At 52.7% G+C, this 22,990-nt stretch overlaps 1 protein-coding gene across 6 annotated transcripts in view; it reads right to left on the bottom strand.

Moving 5' to 3' along the window:
- SGMS1 (sphingomyelin synthase 1) overlaps positions 1 to 22,990 on the bottom strand; it is a 289,527-nt gene that overhangs the window by 225,126 nt on the left and 41,411 nt on the right. The window contains exon 1 of one of the 6 annotated variants that reach the window (XM_019430020.2): positions 14,779 to 15,283. The exons of the other annotated variants lie outside the window; for them this stretch is intronic. The gene's annotated coding sequence lies outside the window, so the exon portion shown is untranslated. Of the gene's footprint in view, positions 1 to 14,778; positions 15,284 to 22,990 lie in introns of those variants that run through there. 6 annotated transcript variants of the gene reach the window in all.

Here is a 22,990-nt window from a genome sequence, read left to right as displayed (position 1 = left end):
AGCCAAGCGATGGACTGTAATCAGTAAAGAACCTCACACCTATCAACTCTGTGGGTTTTTTTAGTCGGCAAATATCCAGAATCACTCAATGATGAACTCGAAACTCATCCAGTTTACTAAATTAGAACTCACTCCGCAGTCACAGTCTACCTATTCCCACAGCATACTGGACGGAAGTGGAGGTAACTCAGATTTTCATGAAGTCCACCACCCTCCTGACTCAAGGCCTGAAAGAAATAGGGCAGGCCTGGGCTCCCAAGTAAGCCGCTCACCTGGACAACGCCAGCCACCAGGGGAAGAAAGGATCGACGCCTCGGCTGCGGAGACCATCCTTATAAAAGGACACACGTATGCAAAGGAAGAACCGTAAACTTCATATTTAAACTATGAATTCTGTTAGTGACTCAAGGTGCTGAAAAGCTAATTAAGTATTCAGACCTTCAGAAACTCCGGCCTGGCTCCCAGATACAGAAAAATCTATCTAAAGATATAAACTCCCTAGAGGCCAAAGCCTCCCTGCGGCGAGCTTTGGAAACATTTTAGGAAACTTGACCTCAAATCAAACTCGGCATTTCAGCAAGGGTCACTTAGAGCCTTTGAGAAACTGTATTTCAGATGAACAGAAATTACAGAAGGTGTTCTCTTATTCTGTTAATATAATTGCTTTATGAGAGAAATGTTTAGGTGTTTGGTTTTTTCTGGTATTCTTCATCTCAGCTAAATGGGAAGACCATCTACCTACTGCTAAGCCAGACATGGAATATTCCAGACTGCTTTCCTTCTCCTTCCCTTCCAATCTCAAGTGAGATCCATCGGGAGTACAACCTAGCCGCCCTGTCTCTTGAGCCCCTTTCTGCCTCCAAGCCCTTGGTTAGGTTCTCAGCAAACCTCAGAGAGACCACAGCAATCACCCGGATTCATCCTCTGTCACCAATCCTTCCCCTCCCCCAGCCATTCCCCACCAAACCCCCGGAGGCGTCTCAGTCACTCACTCCACAAATACTTCCAGAGCCCTTGTTAGATAGGTACCAGGCACTGTTCAGGCACTGAGGACAAAGCAGGGGCACAACCGGGTCCCTGCCCCCAGGATCAGCCCGGCGGTCCCAGCGCAGCCCGCTCTACTGAAGGGGTCAGCCAAGGTCTCGTTCCCAAAGGGATGTGTGAGCATGTTCTCAGGGAGGGGAGGGGAGGGGACCAACATGTCCGGGGAAGAGTGTTCTGGGCGGGGAGGACAGCAGGTGCAGCTCGGGAGCGCATGCCTGTGCATCTGAGGACAGGGAGGGGGAACAGAGTGGCCCCCGTACAGTGAGCAGAGGGTATCTCCCAGCTGCAAACAGAGAAGGTGGACGCACAGGGCTGCGCAGCCCACAGCGACCGCAGGGAGCTGGTTGCGAGCGAAATGACTTCTATGCCCTACCTCCTTCCCAGAACTTCCTGGGAAATTTACAGATCGTCAGTACCCTGAGAAAAATCAGTGGAGAAATAAGAGGAAGGTATTCCAATTCTCCTACTTGCTTAGCAATCGACACGGAATCCACTCAACAGCAAGTGCAACGCAAGAGTAGGAAACGCTGAGGCGCGGAGGTGAAGGTGAAGACCGACATTTCCGTGAACTGGCCCAGGAGCGTGTGCGAGAGAAGCTACCCCAGTCCAACCACTCAGACTCGTCTGCACCTGACACCACGTTCTAGATGTGTGTTCAGAGTCCTGCCTGCTGCCACTGCCGAGTCACTCTCGCAAATAAAGTCAGTATGAATAACCTACACAGACCACACTCAAAACAAATCCCGTTCTATGTGGTGCCGTTAATCTTGCTAGAAGATCCGAATGCCAACATTGTTCAAATACTGCCCAATGATGTTCAGAGTGTTTCCCAGTGTTTGAATATTCCATACAAATGGGTCTCTGTAAATAGTAAGAAGCATGGTATTTCTCATTAAGCTTTTTTTTTTTAAGATATCCATACCAATGAGTAAAGAGTGGCAAGAATGCTGGAAATTTTTAAGAAAGATAAAGTAAATCCATTAGCCTGTTTTGCTAGACCTGATTTAAATGTTGTAGAAGTATTTAATGAAAAGAACATTTTGAAGAGGAAAATGTCCTTTAACCGGAGAAACGCAAAGAAAAGATGTCAATGTCGTAGAAATCACACCTTGATCTAAAATCCAAACTAGCAAGACAAAACAAAAACAATTCAACAGCAAAACCAAATGAAGGCAACCAGAAAAATAATTTCACTGTCAAGAGGAAATGAGTTTCTGTGAGCTCAGGGAACCTGAATCTTTTCTAACAGGCAGTAAGCAGGCCCGCCCATTGCTCCTGAGATGCGATCTTTATCCTCCAAGGCTATTTGCTGCACAAATAACGGAAATCGGTGCCTGTGCTCACCAGAGAACCCACAGGGAACTTCATCCCGATCACGGGCAACCGACAAAGGGCAAGACAGAGGGAGGGAGAGTGTGGAAGTTGGTGGCTTTCAAGGTCACAGAAGTCATCAGCATAGACTTACTAAGTGCCAGACAGCACTCCTGCCCATCAACTTGAGGGATCACCCATCCAATCCTCACGGCCATGCGGAGAGACAGGTACTGTTATTACCTCCTCCCATCTTGAAAATGAAGAAACTGAGGCACAGAGAAATTAAGCCACTTGTCATACAGCTACTAAGCGCTGGAGCCAGATTCAAACCCAGACTCTGGCTCCAGATCCACACTGGCGGCCACCGCAGTTTCCTGCCCCGTGCTTCTTCAACCGGACCCAAGGACTTCAGAGCATGAAGGGCAGGTTTTTTTTAATATTTATTCATTTTTGAGACAGAGAACAAGCGAGGGAGGGGCAGAGTGAGGGGGACAGAGGATCCGAAGCTGGCTTTGCACTAACAGCAGAGAGCCCGACGTGGGGATCGAAGTCATGAACCGTGAGATCATGATCTGAGCCAAGGTCAGATGCTTAACTAACTGAGCCACCCAGGCGCCTAAACTGGCAATTTTTAAGAACTAATGGTTCCATGAATTCCCAATAACATCATCATTATTATTACCGTTTATCTGCTTCTTTTTTAAATTATAAGGACATTTTATTAAAAGGTGCACATAAGCTTTCACTCCCATGTGCTAATAAGTCGAATTCCCATGCTGAAAGCTTCTCCATCAATTTCATAAAAAATAAACAAGTGACTCCAGGCTGCTTACATCGCATACCTGAAAGAGCCCAGATAAACAACTTGGAATGAGCCAAACACCATGATGGAAAATGTCTTCTGGCATCTTCTCCTGACTAATTGGAGAACTGGAATCTGTCACCATTCAGGCACATGAAATTCTAAGGACTTGGACCTACAACAGTCACTGCTTTGGTGTAAGTACATATTGGTGAGACACTCTCACTGCCCCCCGCCGCTCCCTTCAGGCAGCACCTGGAGAAGAGAATTCTGGCCGGAAAGAGACCGCGGTGCCGAGGGAGGCGGGAAAACACGCCGCGGGACGAACGCCACACGCCAAGGACCTGTTACTACAACCCTAAGGGTTGGACGACAAAGACCCCACATCCTGTTTTAGTCGCCACACATGGCCTTTTGCTCCTCCAAGCAGCATGGGTCTCCAAACCCGCCTCCCCGTACCCACGCCGCCCGCCCGGTCCCGCCAGGCACCCAGCCGGGCTGTGGCGCCAATGCCCGGGGGGTCACCCCCCCTTGGGTGGGCTGCCACACCTGCCACCCCGCACGCAAAGGCCGTCACCGACAAGGGACACCCAGGCTGCCTCGGCGGTGGCAGAGAAAGAGGAAGCGCTGAATACCTCGGCCTGGCTCTGGATGTGGAAGATCTATGAGACAGGTAGGTGCTAGACTAAAGCCCAGAGAAGGTAAGGAACCCGTCCAAGGTCACACAGGACCGTCTGCGCGTAGACCGCTGCCCCGTCCTCACCGTCTGTTGTCATCGGATTTTAGCGGGTCTTCTCCCCAGGCTGAGCTGCCCAAAGAGCATAGGACGGATTTTCACCAGCAGGAGAATGAGGCTTCATGTACTGAGCTCTGCGTAGACGCCACAGCCCGGAGCGGGTGCTGACGAGGCACACAGGAGCACGAATGGAAACCGTGCACGGCACTCCGCTGGGACGTGCCTAAAATCAAAATCCATTCTCTCCTGGGGCGCCCGGCTGGCTCAGCCGGTAGAGCGTGTGACTCTTGATCTCGGGGTTGTGAGTGTGAGGTGGAGACGTTGCTTCAAAAGAAAATCTTTGAGACAAATCCATTCTCTGCTATGCAAAACTGTAAGAAATTTCAAGTGACTGTGTAAACAGGAAGAAGCATCTGACACCTCGTCTCGAAACAGGGGAAGCTGCTGAAGCAGAAAGGAAGGAAAGCAGGGAGCAGGGCCCAGCAAGAACACGGCTCCTCGGCGGGACCTGCAGGCTTTCCCCCAGTGTGTTATGAGCACGTGCATTCATACATGGTCACGTCCACGTGTGTGTGTGCATCGTCTTACGGTTTTTCTTCCTGACCCTAGCAACACAGCCGCCAGGTCTCCACGCCAGCAGGGAGTGGGGATCGGCAGCGGGAGTCCGCACGTCCTGTCCACACGTCCCCGGCAGCCTGGGCCTCCCGGCGACACACCGGCCACGACGACCCTAAGAGCACCGCACCCTTGGCAGAGCAATTCCACTCCTCCAACACGATGCGGTCATTGCGGGGCACGGCCTTCCGCTCCTGTCTCGTTATTCACCTTAGGATTCCAGAAGAGTCTCCCAGCACTGAGGATAAGCAGCGATCCGTCATTTCAGTGCTCGTACCGGGCGGACATAACGTTTTAAATCCAGAGTGTCTTAAGGACCGTTCACCGGTCCAGTCAACAGGGATAAAAGAAACCAAGGACTGGAAAGGCCTGCTTTCTGAAGCTTCAACCAGTTACACGACCTCTGGCAAATGGAGGTCTCTCAGGGTCTGCCTTTCCACCTGTGATACGGCAGGTGCGTGTTCACTGGGCACTGGGCACCAGTCAAGCATCCTACACACGCCGACTCACCGTGACCCCGCGACCACACCCGTCACCGGCCCCATCGCACAGCGGAGGAAACCGAGGCACGAAGTCACTCACCCGGCACCAAACGGCACAGTGAGAATACAACACAGGCCGGCTGGGTCCAGCACGCCGCAGGATCACGGGGTTTGTGGGATTCCTTCCAGCGTGACCCTCGGCGATGCTGGAATTCTAGGAATAAGCTGTGCTTCGTCCGTCACATTCATGCCAGCTTTTTGTCGTTGCTCAGTACCCTTCACAGATAACAAAGCCCTGATCTCCCAACACTGAAAGATTTAGTGTGGACACCAAAATCACGGCCTTTATTATTTTTTTTTTTAACGTTTATTTATTTTTGAGACAGAGAGAGACAGAGCATGAACGGGGGAGGGTCAGAGAGACGGAGACACAGAATCCAAAACAGGCTCCAGGCTCTGAGCTGTCAGCACAGAGCCCGACGCGGGGCTCAAACCCACGGACCGTGAGATCATGACCTGAGCCGAAGTCGGCCACCCAACAGACTGAGCCACCCAGGCGAAATCACGGCCTTTAATAAGAAAAAAAAGGTCAACCTAAAATGAACGAAAAATACACGTGGCGTTTCAAGTGCTTCTTGACCATCCCACTCTCGGCCGATGTAGGAAGAGCTAAGTCATTGGAGGAACTGAAAGGTGGATGGATGGATGCAAGACAGAGACAGGTTTTGCTTCTGGAAAAACTGAGACTGGAAATATGTCCACAACCGGTTTCTGGCACCCTAGCTGGTCTCCACTAACGTCTGACGGACCCTCCCCCACCACGGAGGATCCAGACAGAACCAGGAGAGAGAGCCTGCACGGAGCCACCAGGGAGCACATCTTCATCTGGGGGCAGAACATTTCCCCCAAAAGACGAGTTAAAATCTGAGACTCTTGCACAGGGGGTGTGGAAAACACCCTAGTTCACGTGCATTTCTTTTTTCGGAGCAACAAGTCTGAGGCCCGCGCTCTCTTCTCTCAAAGTCCCAGTCTCTCCCCAATCCAACTACCCTCGCCCGAATGCCTGCGTGAAATGACCACTTTCTAGATCAGAGATTCTAGGACCCGGCTGTGCACAAACTTGAGCCGTCTCATTAAAATGCAGATTTCTGGCCTCTGCACCCCTAGGTGACGGTTCAGTGGGTCTGGTATGAGGCTCAGGAAGCTAGGTTTCTGATAAACACCATCACCTACATACACACCTGCTTGCACATGTGCACACGTCCCACCACGGCCCCGAACCCCTCCCCCTCTCGTCTGCACAGGTGGCTGCAGACCATGCCTGACAAACACAGGGCGCACAGGCTGCAAGAGCAAAATCACAGCCTAAATGAGGTCTCCATATTGCCTAGGAGATGGCGGGGGGGGGGGGGGGGGGACTTCTCCGCCCCCTTCCTTGTGCGTCCATCCGCGATTCCCAGCGCTCCACCCTCAGAACAGACCTCCCTGCTCTCACCAGTCACTGCCAAGGCCCGTGTTAGGGGGGCTCCAGCTCTCCCTGTGCCCAGGAAGCCTCGGCAGCTTCAGCCAGTCCCTCCCGGCATCAGGGTGGCAATCCCGCGGGGCAGGTGGGGCCCCTGATCATCGCTGCACCTGAACCCCTCGTTCTCCATCCCTGTCCAGCCATGTGCCCACGCCGCACCTGCAGGAAGGCCGGGCAGGCCGGTGGCCACTGAAATGAGCCCCTAATTCGGTGAAACAAGGTTCTACACCATAGCAGAAACGAACTTCTACAAAACACCGTGACACTGAAAACCAACTTCAATCCTCTTGCGTGAGAGGCTCTTTTTACGGACCTGGCCTCCTATGCAATCAGGCCCACAGTTACTGGGGTTTCGGTTACCAGGACCCGCGGGCGCAAGGTTTCCGATTACTCTCAGGTACGATCCGGCACAGAGGTGCTGACAGGTGCCACAGGCAGCACTGAGGCCGGCTCCCAGGGCTCCCGGGCCAGCCCCGACACTGCACCTGCCGGGAGAGGACCACAGGAGGCCAAGGGGCCCTCCTGGAAGACAAGCAGGTGCCACCCAGAGCCCTGTGAGACCCCAGGCCTCAGGCCAAGTGCAATAACCTTTGGTCCAACTGGACATCAAAGAGCAGGACGCAAGCCCCTTGCACCCATACACATTCCTGTTCCGGTCACATACGTTTACAGCAGCCGGGAGAGCACGTCAGAACGCTGGCTTTCCTGATCCAGGAAACGGGACGCAGATAGAGACCCACAGGGCAGGGCCAGGGGGTGGGTGGGGACAGAAAATACACACGACAAAGAAATGACCAGTGTGTGAGTCGGGGCTGTGCTCACTTTTGGGGGGAAGGGAGAGGGTCAAAGGTGAGAAGGGCACACACAAGTGCCTCTAGAGGGCTGGAAAATGTCTACTGCTTACCCTGGGTGGTGGTGACCTGTATTTACCTGGTGATGATGGATTTTTGCTTGGCATACTTTAATGAAACCGTTCCGTTTTTCTAGAAGTCTGAGTCTGACTTTACGGCAAGCCCAGTGCCCTAGCTTTTACTGTTGGGGCCTCACATCCCTGACAGCCACTGGGCCGACCAGAACGTGGCACCATCAGAACCTCGCGATGATCCCCCGGGGCGGCCACACACCCAGGAAGAGTCACTGCTCTGCAGGGCTCTCAACATCCTGCAAGTCGAATGCAGTGCTGGCCAGGACACCACTTAATGAACAAGAGCACACGGGGGACCGGGAATCATGTGCAGTTAACGGATTATGATAAAAGAAGGTTCTACTCCTTGCAAAAATGCCATAAAGTGGCAGCGAACGAGCACAGATAAGCAGATCACTAAAACAGGCTCCTACACATAGGCCTGGCCCTGAGTGCCCTTTCCCGCGGGCGCCCCCCTCCTGTCCCCGGCCAGCTGCACCTTCCGCCCACCCCCTGGCACCTCGCTCATGACGGGCGTGGGAAGGGGTTAGCATAAGCCATTTTCTTCTCTTCCTAGACAGACTTGCAACGGTTTTTGCCCTTTACAGTTACCTTTCTGCCAGCTTTCTAGCAAACGAGCAAGGTGCTCATATACTGTCGCCTACCCTTTTCTGCTCTCCAAAACAAGCACCGAAGGGCAGAAACTGTTACTCAACTCAGTATCCCCAAGGCTTAGGACAATGTCTGGCACACAGCAGACATCCAGAGGTAGGTGCTAAGTGCACAAAAACAAAACTCATTTTCTAAAAACTACACCAGAGGAAGACGCTTGTATAAAACCCATACACGTGGTTCAGTCGGTTAAGCATCCGGCTTCGGCTCAGGTCATGATCTCGTAGTCAGTGGGTTCGAACCCCGTGCTGGGCTCTGTGCTGACAGCTGGGAACCCGGCGCCTGCTTCCGATTCTGCGTCTCCCCTCTCTCTGCCCCTTCCCCACTCATGCTCTGTCTCTCTCAAAAATAAATAAACATTCTTAAAAACAATTTTTTTAACTCCCTATGTATCTGAAACCACCTTCGAGGACACTGAGGAATCCTGCTACAGCAAAACAGATCACAGTGTCACCTGCCACAGGGCAGTGCCACATGCTGCCTTCCACCACGTCTGCTTGGAACTGAGAAGGAAGCCACACACTTCGGGCTGGATTCGGGGAACGGATCCCCGCATGCTGCCAGTGAGGTTACGCGAAAGACGTGTCTGGATAAGAAGGGGTTAAGGGCGTGCGTTGTGAGTCAGGCATGAACAGGTTAAAATCTCAACTCTACCATGACCCGAGTGAGGAACCCCATGTCTGGGAACGCCTCGTTCTGCCACAGGCGCCACATCCCAGGAATGGCGTGCCATGTGGCTCCCGGGCCTCCGGCTAGCTGCGGCGAGCGTCTTCTTCCTCGGGGCGGGATGCGTGAGTTGACCCACAGCGGTGTCCCGCACCTCGTCTCCGCGTTCCAGTGTCCTCCCCCACGGCTGGGCTGAGCACCGGTGGCCCGGGAGCCGGAGGAAGCCATGTGGGCACACTCAGATGCCCCCACCCGGCACTTTGAGTCCAGAGTGAGTGGCACAGAGGGACAGGGACGGAGAAGAACATCGCCGAGGGGCACGGGGGGAACTACATCCAGGGCCTGGCTGGCACCAGCAGGTGCATCCCGACCGGGGCGTCTACGGCACGGCAGTGGCTTGCTCGCCCCACCGCACAGCGTTTGCTACGGTTCCGACGACCCAGCTCCTTTGACAACGGCTGGATGTTCTTATCTACGTGGACCGAGGCTGGGAAGTTCTGACAACCTTTGGCTTTCAGACGTGCAAGAGGAAGACAAAAGTAAGAAGCTAATAAACATCAAAAGAAGCGAAATCGGAGAAGCGACCGCTCAGGAAACGAGACCGAGCTCAGACTGACACGGCAAAAGCTGAGATTGACCGTGTGTGTGCCTCCGCGGCTTTTACCCTAACCTCTGTGACGGCGCCTTCGTTTCTGAAAACACACGCTCGCTCTATCACATCCAGAACACAGATCGATTTCCTTCGTGTTATCCTGTTCTCCGATTTCTCTGGGATTCACGGGAACCAGAGGACTGTGGATTATTAAACTCCTTCGCGTTCCGTGCAGCGAACAAATCCTTGTTAAAGGTCTGCTGTGCGCAGGGCACACGGCGGCGCACCTGCAGCCGAAATCATGACAAACGCGGGCAGCACAATTCAAATGCACCTGATGCACTTGTGATCCATGCTTGAAACCTTTATTGTGATCTGTTTTTTGTGAAGGTTTATTTCTTCCTTTCGAGGGAGGAAGGGGCAGAGAGAGACAGCAGGTCCCACGCTGTCAACACAGAGCCGGACGTGGGGCTCGACCCCACAAAACGCGAGATCGTGACCTGAACCGAAACCAAGAGTCAGATGCTCAACCAACTGAGCCACCCAGGTGCCCCCTGAAAACTTCATTTTTAAATGCACAACACCCAGGAGAGTACTCTGGGTTCTACACAGTATATTCTGCTAACACACACACACACACACACACACACAGGTGCAGGCAGATGGTCTGCAGGCCAGAGGCAACCACAGACGGGGTCTGCTTGGCCCACAGGGTGCTGGTGTCATTTAAGGCTTTCCGTCGGTTACTCAAAACTCCGGATTTCTATGAAGATGTGAGATCTGGCTCCCACCCCACACAGGGGCCACCATATGGCAACGCAGAGTGGACTCCGGCAGAATCTGCTCCTGCTCTAAGGGACACGCGGCCTTCCGCTGGGTCAGAGGGCCCAGGCTCTGCTTTTATTTAATATCCAACCTGCTTCGCCCATTTGTCACCTGCCTGACCCCCCAAGGCACTCCAATCTGGGCTTCTCGTTTCAGATGCATCATAAAGTGGGCTTTAAAAAAACAAACACTTTTTTCAAATGTTTCAAAGTTTCCTTTTTCCATAGGGGAAAAAAGGGAGAAGACCTCTTTTCCCGGTTCAAACATTCCCCGAACGTTAGACTTTCCAGAAACATTAAATTTCTAAACTACTGTATCTCTTATTTCGTCATTACGTTTTGCACGTAATGTCTGCCTTCCAGGAAATGATGAAATGGCATCATTTCTTCACGCCCCACCTCTCGGGTGTGCGGAAGGGGCTGGGAACGTGTGTCCAGTTCACTCTGAGAACAGCAGGCAAGAGCTTTCAAACGCTTTTGCCTTGACCATCACATTTCTAGAACACCTCAAGCATCTTCATTTTCGGAGCAAAAAGCATCTGGTACTTTTAAGTACCAGTATTTTTAAGCAGCGGTATGTACGTATTTCTATTTCTTCCACACTTCCTTTTCCTCCCACTAAAAGGAAGCAGATGAAAGCCCTCACACTTTGGGGGCTTACACAGCCCCAAAAGGAGCTTGAAAATAACGCTGCTCACGAGCTCGTGGACGATGCGTGAATGAAGAAAGCAATGAGGGAAGAAACAAATACACCGGAGGGCAGAATGACCGTGTGTGTGAGCCAGGGGGAGCCGCCAGGACCCCCTGCTGTCCACCCCGGGGCCTCCAGCCACTGGGCCCCCTCCAGGCCACACCGCCAGCCTCGTCACGCCCATCGCGCTCAGAACTCCTAGCCTCAGCTTCCTGCCCCTTTCCTGAACAACCCTCAGCACACAGTGGGACTGTGAGTGTTCCTCCGGGAACAGGGGAGAGTAATCTACCAGGCGCTGAGGGGGGGGATTTCTTTGCCAGGAACAAGGAAGTGCTCGCAGCCTGGGGCGCCTGCGGGGGTAGCAGTGACGTGAATGCGAGGTTTGGGTGTTGGGGGGGGGTGGAGATGAACAGTGAGGATGCGGGGACACGGGGGCACATGACCTCACAAGGAGCAGAGATCTTGGGGCAGAAAAGCTGGCTCATTTCTGGCTGGGAGGCGATAAAACGTACCGGTTAACAGCATGGACTCTGGAGTCGAGAGGGCCCGGGGTCAGCGCTGAGGCCGCCGCTGTGGCGGCTGGGCCTCCTGGACGAGGCCGGCCTGTGCCCACACAGCGGGCTGCTAGCGGGGCCTGGGACTAGGCCCAAGATGGCGCCCCATGCGCCCCACGCAGCGACCTTGTCCACGGCTGCCCTAGGAATTGAGGGCTACGTTTCTTAAGGCAGTTTTTACGAAACTGACGAGGCACTGCACACTGTGGGCCTCCAGGGAACAGATGCCATGAAAACCGGAAAACTGTTCTAGAATTCCCGGGCTCCCCTTCCCAGAAGGAAGGTCAGGGACCGCTTCACGGTCTTTATTGTTTGAACCAACCTTTCTCACTGGCAGAAAAAGTCACTCAAGAAGCATCTTGGGCACCTGGGTGGCTCAGTCGGTTAAGCGTCTGACTCTTGGCTTTGGTTCAGGACAGAATCTCATGGCTCATGAGTTCGAGCCCCGCACTGGGCTCTGCTGTGTCAGCACGGAGCCTGCCTGGGATTCCCTCTCTCCCTCTCTCTGTGCCCCTCCCCTGCTCTCCCTATCTCTCTCTAAATAAATGAACTTAAAAAGAAAACAAAAAAATAGAACCAGAGTTCAGTCACAGAAAATCACAGAGTGATTGTAGTCAATCTGTTATGAGCCCCAGGTAACATTACAGTGTTAGGGATTAGAAGGAAATGGGCGTGCCTTTGGACTTCAACTCTTCTGAACTTATTATTTTAATAATCCAGAAAACACTCAACATAATCTGGACCCTTAAGTATAGCTAATGCCGCTGCATTACACATGAAATTCTTTTTAAAAGTGAAAATGAAGGCCCAGTGAGTGAAACGAGAGAAACCCTCAAGGCCCATGCACCACCGCTCGGCACCCACAGTTCCCCATTAGGGTCCCAATAACATTTGTACTGGGGGCCCCTCGGTTCTGTGCCACGTCAGTAAAGGTAGGAGTAACTGCTCCTGCCCTCGATCCTTCCAGACAAGCTCGGGGACAAAACAGTCTTTGCCTCTGGCCAGAATTTTATCAAGTCCAACTGCAAACATCACTTATCTCTTGCTGGTCAAGACTTTGATCAAATTACTGACCAAAAGTGGAACCACCAATGGCTGCCTCGTAAATTCCATTTGTTTCATAAACAAATCCTTTCTCTCTCAGGGCCTACAGAGTGAAAAGTAAACCTGAAAAGGTAAAGAGATAAAGAAACACAGCTTTACGGGGGTCGTTTTGCCAGTGGGCACATTCCCCGCCCCAGGTAAATGTCCCTTTTAACAGTCAAGATTTTAAGGGAGCGTCACAGCAAAGGGTTAAGAGTCTGAAGAATAAGAACTAAGAAAAGCAAACTAGAATCGATGCCCCCAGTATCTTCTCCACTTCTCTTCAGCAAGCGCTGGTGCATCCAGGAGGGTAGTCCACGGGGGGCACTGAACAAGCCCAGCACACGTGCCAGAGCGCGAGCCCTGCACGTCTCAGGGCCAGAGTAGAACGGGAGCCTAACAATGTATATAGCAGTGCGATGACGTCTGCTGTGTATCCTATACGTGCCAGGTACTGTGCTCAGCACAATATATACACGGGGCTCATGTACCTGTGCACATATGTAGCAGAGACAAAAACATCTACATATTAGCACAGATATAAAACTCACATATATACACATGTACCTATACATATGTATAATCTCACTTAATCCCTGAAACAGCCCTGGAGCAAACAACGTCTGCGATGTACGGACAAGGCTAGCTAACTTCCGCGTGGTCACACCAAGAAGCCGGGATCTATACCCCGGTCTGTCCAGGCTCTTTCGCACCGCCCACGGAAGGTGGGGCTGACAACAACTGAGCGGCCACACAGGAGAGTGAGGGAGAAAATGCCACCACCGTGCATCTGGCAGAGGTTCTGAGCAAGGGCCGGCCGGCCAGCTCTTCAACTAGAAACAGGACCACAGCAGAGACCGTCCGGCCGGCTGAGCGTGCTACGCGGTGCAAATCCAGGAGCGCGGGCAAAGGCCACCTCTTCCAAGGCTCACAGCCCTTCGTCCCGTCTAAACACGGCGGCTCCTGGAGCTCCCACCGCGGGACGAGATGCGCGAACGAGGATTCTAGATACCGCATCGTATGGCGTTCCCAAGTAGCCCAGGAGTCAAAGTCTGTGCAGCCTCTTCCAGCGGGTGAAGGAGGGGTGGTGGAGGGGCGAGCCCCTTCCCCCCGCCTGCACCCCAATGTTCTCATTTGCAGATCACAAAGGCCAAGATGCACAGCCCCCTCCCCATAAAATGACAGAATTCACCGGATTCAAGCGTGCTGCGCAGCACTCTAAAGGCCGAAAAGGGGGTGGGTGGCGAGAGGTGACAGAAGGGACTCTCAGAACATCACAGTCGTCTGCTCTGCAAACTGGGTTTGCGGGGGGGGGGGGGGGGCAAAAATATATACATATATATTTACATATATAGGCGTACGTATGTACAGATAGGTATATATATGAGCAGGTTCCATTGCCAAACCCAAGACTACGACCTTGCTAAAATTAGAAGGAAACACAGTACTGCAGAGAGATGCCCACTTGTTTGTTATTTTTTTTTTTATTTTTATTTTTTCTGAGAGGGAGAGAGAGAATCCTAAGCAGGCTCCACGCTCAGTGAGGAGCACGACTAGGGGCTCAATCTCAGGAACCGTGGGATCAGACCTGGGCCGAAACCAAGAGCTGGCTGCTTCACCGACCGAGCCACCCGGGCACCCCGGACTTTCTGAACAGAATAGAAACACGTTGTGGATGTCTTCTCCACGTTCTGGACACTCTCTTGCCCTATCCTCTCCTCATCCCCCTCTTCTCTTACTATGGATGTCAGGGAAACACAGTGCCTGTCTCCATCATTAATGTGGAACGCAGCCCAGAGTGCTGAATGCTCACAGAACTCTCCAGAAAGCTCTCCTGAGAGCCCCTCCCTGCCAGCACTGCCAGCGGCTGCTGGGCACACCCACTGGACCTTGGAAGCCACGGCCCCAGCAGGGGCAGAAACACTCCGATGCCTTCTGAATCTTTTCTGAGTTCCACAGAAAATCCAAAGAAAAATAAGGCAAGGAAGTCTAACCATTCATCTCTAAAAACACAGGCTTCAGATCTTCCCAGAGCTACCTGGGGAGAGCTACCTACCAGCCCCGCTCCCGGCCCTGCCCTCGTGCCACTCCTAGGGACGTCACACCTCCCACATGGGACTGCGTGGGACCCCCAGAGGCTTTCCTAAGCAAAGCCGAGCGGCAGCTGGTAAGTAAGCTCGCCAAGCAGCCGGCGCTCATTTGGCCCCGGCTTCTGACCCCGGAGACGCCCACGAGGAGGTGGGGGACGGACACATCGCCCCACAGGTGAGTCCCCACCTCTTTAAACAGAAACACGGCCAGATCACCCTCGTCACAGACTCGACAGCTGACGTCTCCGATGTCACAACCGTGGCCTCCACACGAGCCATCGGATGCTGGGGTTTTGTGTGCGAAGCCAGCAGCCTCTGAGCCCCTCGGCCAGTACACTGATCTCGGGGCCGCTCAGTCACTCCGTCCCCGCAGTCCCCAGCTGCAGCTGGAGGGTACACCCCCTTCCAGCAGAACAGACGAATTCCATAAACGCCACTCTTTCTTCTCATCCGCCTCCAACGGCAGGGGGGGCCACAGTGGATAGAGTATTTCATTCACAGTCTGTCTGAAGGGCAAGTTTCTCCACAGCAGCGAAAATTCTCAACCAGATGAGGGGGCCTATTCGTGACAATCTGAAATCACAAATGACAGAGCTCCGGCCCGTCTCCTGTGTTTTCTGAAACACAAAAGAATCACCTATCTCGGGAATTGAACTCACTTTCCGTGGCACCGCCCATCACACTGTAACGCACACAGGTGATCCACGTCTCCCGGGAGAAGGTGCTGGACACGTATCATCGCAAGTGCCCTCAGAGCGGAACCCTACGTGATGGTCGCCCTGGGGGCAGACAATCGAAATCGCCTGGAAACGAGAACAGTTCGCTTCCTCCTTGACTCTCGGTCTGGCCTACAAACACCGCACAGACCTGGGGCCTCACGCCCTGGGAGCCGACCAGCTCTGGCCAAGATCTGAACGGGTATTTTCTGCGAGGAACAGTTGCAGTTCCGCTTTTGATTTTTAACAAGGGTTTGTTTTCCTTTGCCGACCCTCAGGATTTAAAACAAAAAAGTCTTCCAGGCGCTTCAGGGCACTCCAGTTAAGCGGAGGGTCACCAAGGAAATGTTTCGCTCGCGCTCGGGCCAGAGCTTCCGAAGCGGACGAGTCGCAGAGGCATCAAGTCTGGTCACTGAGGAGGATGACAAACCCCAGGAGACGTCGGCCGGACGTCGGTCAGCTGACCCATCGCCGTCCACACGGTCCCCTCCGCACCCCAAGCCGCGGCCCCCGCCCGCTAAGTCACAGACGCGGCTCCCAGAATCCACGCGGCACCACGCACGGTACGAGACGGGGACACGGCCCGGAGGGGGCCGGGGAACGAGCGCAGGGACGACAGGAGTGGCTGATGCACTGTCACCTACAAGAAGCCGCCATGCGCTGACATTCCGTGTTTTTAAAGAGCACAAAGAGCCCGGCGTCGCTGCAGGACGGTGCTTCCTAGGTGCTTTAGTCCAACCTTAGGACAGGAAGGAAAACTGCCCCCAGACCGTCCGTGGCTTTAATACGAAGAGTCGGTGACTTTCCAAACCCAGGAAGCCCACGAATCCCATTTCCTCAAAGGCTGAGGGAGCAATACCGAGCCCAAGCTCTCAGGTGGAAAGCGGCCTCTCGGTTCCACACACGGCCCTCCCAGAAGTGCACCAGGACGTCGGCAGGCTCCCCCGGCAATCAGCACACGCAGAGCCGTCCGTCTCGCTTCCCCTTCCGGGGACGAAGTCGGCGGCCAGCGCAGGGCCCTCTGCCGGAACTCCGTCATCCGGCGGCCACCGGGGCCGAGCGACCCTCCCTCGGGTTATCAGGCGGGGCAGGCCTGCCTTCCGCTGAAGGGGCCGTGCTCCAGCGAGCAGGGAGGACCGAGGACGCGCCCCCCACGCGGGGAGGACGGCAAGCAAGTGCACGCGTCCCCGGGAGCGCACCGGCGGCGATCCAGGGTCAGCTGGCCGGTATTAAAAGAACCACACTGCCCTCCTAAAAACCGCCCAATCCCAGCAGAAACCTGCTAGCAGAGTTAAAGCTCCTTTTTTTCCCAGTGTTTTTCAGCCGCTCTCTGGCGACCTGACAGCCCGAGCTTGAAGGCCCTGGGGAAGCATTTACTAGGGATCAAAACCACAAACACGGCCTCGCTCTCTGGGCCCGATTTGCGCGTCTCTCTGGCCGGCCGCGGAGTGCCCTCTGTGGGTGGTCAAGGACAAACGGCATTAAAGCCCATTATCCCCATTCCCTGTAAGAAGGCTTAACGTGTCAGCTGCATTTTAATCTAAGGATTATACGCTTGCCCTCTGAAAACTGCTTTCAGAAACATCAATAAAGAGCTTTTTTTGTTTTAAGGATTCTTATTTTTTGTCTCAAAGCCCAATTATTTATAAGTTTGTTGGTATTTTATATCTGAGATGAAAGCCTTTAAGAAGAGGCAGCGGCTGCGGCAGCGTTAACAAGAAAGCCAACATCTCTGCTGAGAGAATCTAAATATATATCACGCCTTAGAAATGAGAGAATGCCAGTTACCGCTCGCCACCACAGGCCTGCCACCAAACGTGGACGGACCGGCCCTGCCCTGGAGATGCTTAAGGGGTCCACGTTGACTTCCTGCTAAAGACACTGAAATGAACACACATACTCAGTCTGTCTCTCTTCTTTTTTTTTTTTTTTTTTTTTTTTTTATTTTTGGGACAGAGAGAGACAGAGCATGAACAGGGGAGGGGCAGAGAGAGAGGGAGACACAGAATCGGAAACAGGCTCCAGGCTCTGAGCCATCAGCCCAGAGCCTGACGCGGGGCTCAAACTCACGGACCGCGAGATCGTGACCTGGCTGAAGTCGGACGCTTAACCGACTGCGCCACCCAGGCGCCCCTCTGTCTCTCTTCTAAAACCACAAAACAAGAATAATTAAGGCTTTTCAAAAAATATTTATTTTTGAGAGAGAGAGAAAGAGCAGGGAGGGGTGCAGGCTCTGAGCTGTTGGTACAGAGCCCGACGCAGGGCTTGAACACCCACACCTCGAGATCATGACCTGAGCTGAAGTCAGACGCTTTAACAGCTGAGCCACCCAGGCGCCCCAATGTGAAGCCTCATTCTTAAACATGAACAGACACTCAAGGACTATCAGGCAAACAGAGGAAGTATCTAATGTGAAAGACAGAAATGGGAGGAGAAAAAAGCAACATAACAAATTATGCAGGGAAAAAAAAAAGCTTCAAAAAGAAGGAAAAAACATATGATTGATCTCCTCAGAGGACTAAGAGAAAATACTGTCCTGAAATAGTAAGATTCTGTAAAACAGAAGCATTCACAGAACAGCCACCATGAAAAACAGAGCTGTCAGAAAATAAAACTGTAAAACATGAAACCTTTAATCAAAGATTCAAAAGCAAAGTTGAGAAAATATTCGAAGAGAAACCAGAACAAAGACAAGACAGCCAAGGCTAAGTCCGCACTAACAGGCACGTCAGAAGGAAAGAAGAGAGAAGACAGAGGGAAATCAATAATGACATACTTCAAGAAAATTTCTAAAAACGAAGGACATGAGTTGCCAGCCTGAACGCCCATTTGGATCTCAGCAGAACAAGTGAACAGCGGCCCTCCCCCCCCCCCCAAGGAATATCATCACGAAATTTCAGAACGCAGAAGATAGAGTCAGAGAGAAAAGGAAAAATCACATCCGACAAGGGGGCCGGGAATCAGAAGGTGTCAGGCTTGTCCAATCAACGCTAGAAACCAGAGGACAAAGCACCAGCCTTGCCTGTTCAGAGGTTCAGAGATTCCCACCCTGGAATTCTACACCCAGCCAGACCGCAAATTAAATACGAATGTGACGTTCTCAGATATAAAGCAATTCAGAGGAGTCTCACCTCCCATGTGATCTGTTAGGAAGGTTCCAGAAGATGTGGTCTGCCAAACCAAGGGAGTAAACCAAGACAGGAGACGATATGAAATGAGGGAAACAGGGAAGCTAGTACAGGGGCAGATCAAAGGAGCCCCAGAGCGATCTGAAGGCAGAGCCCATGACAAGATGTGGCACACAGCAGGCCGGGGCAGCGCTGTTTGCACTGGGACGGGGCCTGACGCCCCAGTGGAGATGGCATCCACGAGAGAACACAGACACGATACCCGACGTCTTCACGTATTGTGAGGAGATTCACGTAGAAGGCCACATTAGGGGCTAGGGCACCGATCCTTTAAAACAAGACACTTACTAAGTCCAAGAAAAACAAAATCTGCGTGCAGGAAAGGTAAGGGGGTCCTTGCACGTAGGCTGCACAGGGGTCTGGCCCTACCTGTGGGGGCCGCGTTCCAGGACCCCAGAGGAGGCCTGAAAACACAGACAGCATCGGAACCCACACGGAACCCTAGACAGTCTAGAAACCAGTCTTTATGCCACACACGTGTCGAAATCACCTCCTAGCCAAGCAAACCTTAGTTTCCTCTAAGCTCCTAATACTGGATCTGATTACTTTTTAATGTTTATTTATTTTTTTTGGGGGGGGGGGCAAGCGCACAAGTTGGGGAGGGGCAGAAAGAGAGGGAGAGAGAGAATCCCAAGCAGGCACCGTGCTGTCAGCGCAGAGCCCGCACGCAGCCTGAACCCACAAACCAGGAGCTCAAGACCTGAGCGGAAACCAAGAGTCAGATGCTCAACTGACTGAGCCACGCAGGCGCCCAGTACTGGATCTGATGGAACAGTCAGCAAACATTCCGGGGTGAGGGCGCACCCCAGATACGGCTGACCTTCCCGAACATGTGAACGATGCCGGCGTGGACCCCCTCGCAGAGACGCTCCCTAAACCCACGTGGCGGTGCTCTGTACGGGGACCCAAGACCAACCTGCAAGCCGGACCCGCTGGCACGGCCGCCCTCAGGAACAGTCCTTCCAAGCCACAGGCTACTCTGTAGGAGATTCTCCTCTGTGCTCCCTGCACACACCCCATAATCGGGACAGAGACAAGTGTGGGAACAGGAAGAAGTCAGGACGCCTGACTACAGCAGGCCGCGTGACTCTGGACTTCCACACCCTCACCCGTCAAATGAGGGGGACGCTGTGCTGGCAGGGCTATCTTCGAAATTAACAACAGAACGAGGGGCGTCTGGGTGGCCAGTCAGTTGAGCGTCCGACTTCGGCTCAGGTCACGATCTCACGGTCCGTGAGTTCGAGGCCCGCGTCGGGCTCTGTGCTGACAGCTCAGAGCCTGGAGCCTGCTTCCGATTCTGTGGCTCCCTCTCTCTGTGCCCCTCCCCCGCTCATGCTCTGTCTAAGAATAAACACATATCAATTTAAAAAAGAGAGAGAAATGAGCAACATAACGAGCATTAGACCAGCATGTATCAGGCACTGCTCTCAGTGCCCTGCAAATATCCATTAATTTAAGCCTTCCCAGAACCCTATTGGGTAGATCCCTTTATCTCCGCTGCACCGTTGAGGAGACTGGGGCGCAGAGATGTTAAGTGATTTGTCAGAATCTTACGTGGCTCATGACTGAACCCACATTCTCAACCACGTCTTCGTCCCGCCTCCCGGACGCCTCTCTCAGGTCAAACAAGAGAACACTCCTAATGCAAACCATACGAAGATACACGTATCATCATCATCATCATCCCCATCATCAGGACGATCCCAGCAGCCGATGACGTTCCGGGAAAGCACCCGATTTCTGGAGGGAATGCTGCAGGGCTGCTGCCAGTCAATGCTGCCTCCTTGGGCTGACATTGACCTCGGGCCGTCAGTACGGAGTATGCAACCTGGACGGCCCAGTGAGGACAGGCAGGCCCACGCCCCGGCCCCAGTGCCTGGCCCACGCAAGGCAGAGGGTCAAGAACGTGGCTTGCGTCCCGCTGATCACCGTAACAGGGTGGGCCCCGAGCTGCCAGAGCCCCCGGCCTCCCAACAACTGCAGACGCGTCAGGACGCGTCGGGACGTATCTGGCTCCGTGACGAGCCTGATCACGCTGATCCTCTTTCTGGCACACATTTCACTCTACCAAGCGAGGTTCACGGGCACGTTAGTACTTTTCCCTCTCTGGATGCAAAAGCTGACAGACTGAGGACGTCAATCCTAATTAGCTAGCCTTGACAAATTAAACGCTCCTCGGGCCGGAGTTCCCGAAGAAAGCGCTCCCTATTATTAGAACAGAAGAGATCCAGTTTTTCTAATGCCACAGATTGGGTGATTTGGCCCATCACCAAATTTGTTTCAGAAAACCTTATTTTTGCCCAAAGAAGTTAATGGAGCCTACGGTTTCCAGCTGTGTGAGGGAAACGCCCGTGGTATGTCTTCCCCTCCATCTCCTCAAGTCTCGTGTTTCGTGTATCCCTAAATCTGAACCACTATTAAAAAATTACTACAATGAAGAATACTACATTCAATACTACATTCATTACTACAATGAATTTGTCAAGACATTTTAAACACAAGAGCAGGAAACGTAAATGGGTATCTTTTCTTCCTCGTAACTACACCTTAACTTTAGTTTCTTGTAAGTTTTTTTAATATTCATTTCTTTTTGAAGGGGAGAGACAGAGCACGAGTGGGGGAGGGGTAGAGAGAGGGAGGGAGACACAGCATCTGAAACAGGCTCCAGGCTCTGAGCTGTCAGCACGGAGCCCGACGCTGGGCTCGAACTCACGACTTTTGAGATCATGACCTGAGCCGAAGTTGGAGGCTCAACCGACTGAGCCACCCAGGCGCCCCTATACTTTAACTTTATTAATTTTGGCAACAAAACCAGTGTAGAGTTTGACCCCCATTCATTAAGCTGACCCCCACCCCGCACCTGCTGACCTTCCTCTCTGCGGTTCCTGCAGACAGACCCTCCCGAGTCTCCAGTTTCAAGGGAAAGACCGCTCCCCCACATCACTGCCCCCCCAGTGGTTGCACGTAGCATCCCACCCCATGTCGGATGTGTCCTAAGGTGAGAAGACACTACCACACCATCATGCATTCTCACATCTGTAGATTATTACACGCAGCTAAACACCTGTAACTAAAACATCCAAAGGAACCTTCAACCTCACTTCCTAAAGGATGTTGTGGACCACGACGGGGTGGTTTACGGGGTTTACGGGGAGGTAAGTCGAGGGCATTTCCCTTCTGTGTGTTGGAGGGCAGTGTGGGGTGACAAAGGGGCAGTGACTCACAGCCCGAGGCTCCACCCATAAAGCATATACGAGCACACGTGAAAATGCTAATGGGGTTACAACGATGTTAAAAGCCGTTTCACCAGTCTCTGTCCATCACAATGCCCGCTACAGCCCCCGATTAAGAAAAGACGAACTTTAGGGGCGCCTGGGTGGCTCAGTCGGTTAGGCATCCGACTTCGGCTCAGGTCATGATCTCGCGGTCCGTGGGTTCAAGCCCCATGTCGGGCTCTGTGCTGACAGCTCAGAGCCTGGAGCCTGTTTCGGATTCTGTGTCTCCCTCTTTCTCTGACCCTCCCCTGTTCATGCTGTCTCAAAAATAAATAAATGTTAAAAAAAAAAAAATTTAAGAAAAGACGAACTTTTCCAACCCCACGTGAGCAAACACATAAGCAGGCCAACGGACACTGTTACACTACATTCCAGACTTCACTACCTCGTGTGCGGTTCTTTCTGTCAAGGTGCGTTATTTATTATTCAAGTAGCTGGAGACCAGAGGTCGGCTTGGCTTGCTTTGATAAGCACGCCAAAGTCCACGCCTTATCCAGATATGCCGCCTTCCAACGGTCCGGTGTCACCACATGTCAACAGTTAGGACCTTTGACACAGTCATTTCTACGTACGTCGTGCTGCATTTGCTTACAACTGAAGTAACCATTAGATTATGGAGAGTAAGTGCTCATCAAATTTATACAATTAGGAAATATAACCAACAGGACATCTGCATGGCTCAGTTGGTTAAGCATGAGATTTGATCTCAGCTCAAGTCTTGATCTCACAGTCATGATTTCAGGGCTAGAGTTGGGCTCTGTGCTGGGTGTGGAGCCTACTTAAAAAAAAAACTAAAAGAGAATTTTGGGGCACCTGGGTGGCTCAAATGGTTAAGCGTCCAATTCTTGACTTTGGTCAAGTCATGACCTCACCGTTCGTGAGATCGAGCCCCACGTCAGGTGCTGCGTGGACAGCATGCAGCCTGCTTGGGATTGATTCTCTCTCTCTCTCTCTCTCTGACCCTCCCCCACTAAGTCTCTCTCTCTCTCTCTCTCTCTCTCTCTCTCAAAATAAATAAATATTTAAAAATTTGTTTTAAAAAAGGAAAGAACTGAGGCGCCTGGGTGGCTCAATCGGTTAAGTGTCCGGCTTCAGCTCAGGTCATGATCTCACGGTTTGTGGGTTCAAGCCCCGCTTCGGGCTCTGTGCCGACAGCTCGGAGCCTGGAGTCCGCTTCCGATTCCGTGTCTCCCTCTCTCTCTGTGCCTCCCCTGCTCTCA

The sequence above is a fragment of the Panthera pardus genome, unplaced genomic scaffold (genome assembly GCF_024362965.1).
Source record: "Panthera pardus isolate Hobbes unplaced genomic scaffold, ASM2436296v1 HiC_scaffold_22, whole genome shotgun sequence".
Taxonomy (NCBI): Eukaryota; Metazoa; Chordata; class Mammalia; order Carnivora; family Felidae; genus Panthera; species Panthera pardus.
Note: the sequence above shows the minus strand (reverse complement) of the source record. Positions and strands in the feature narration are given on the sequence as shown.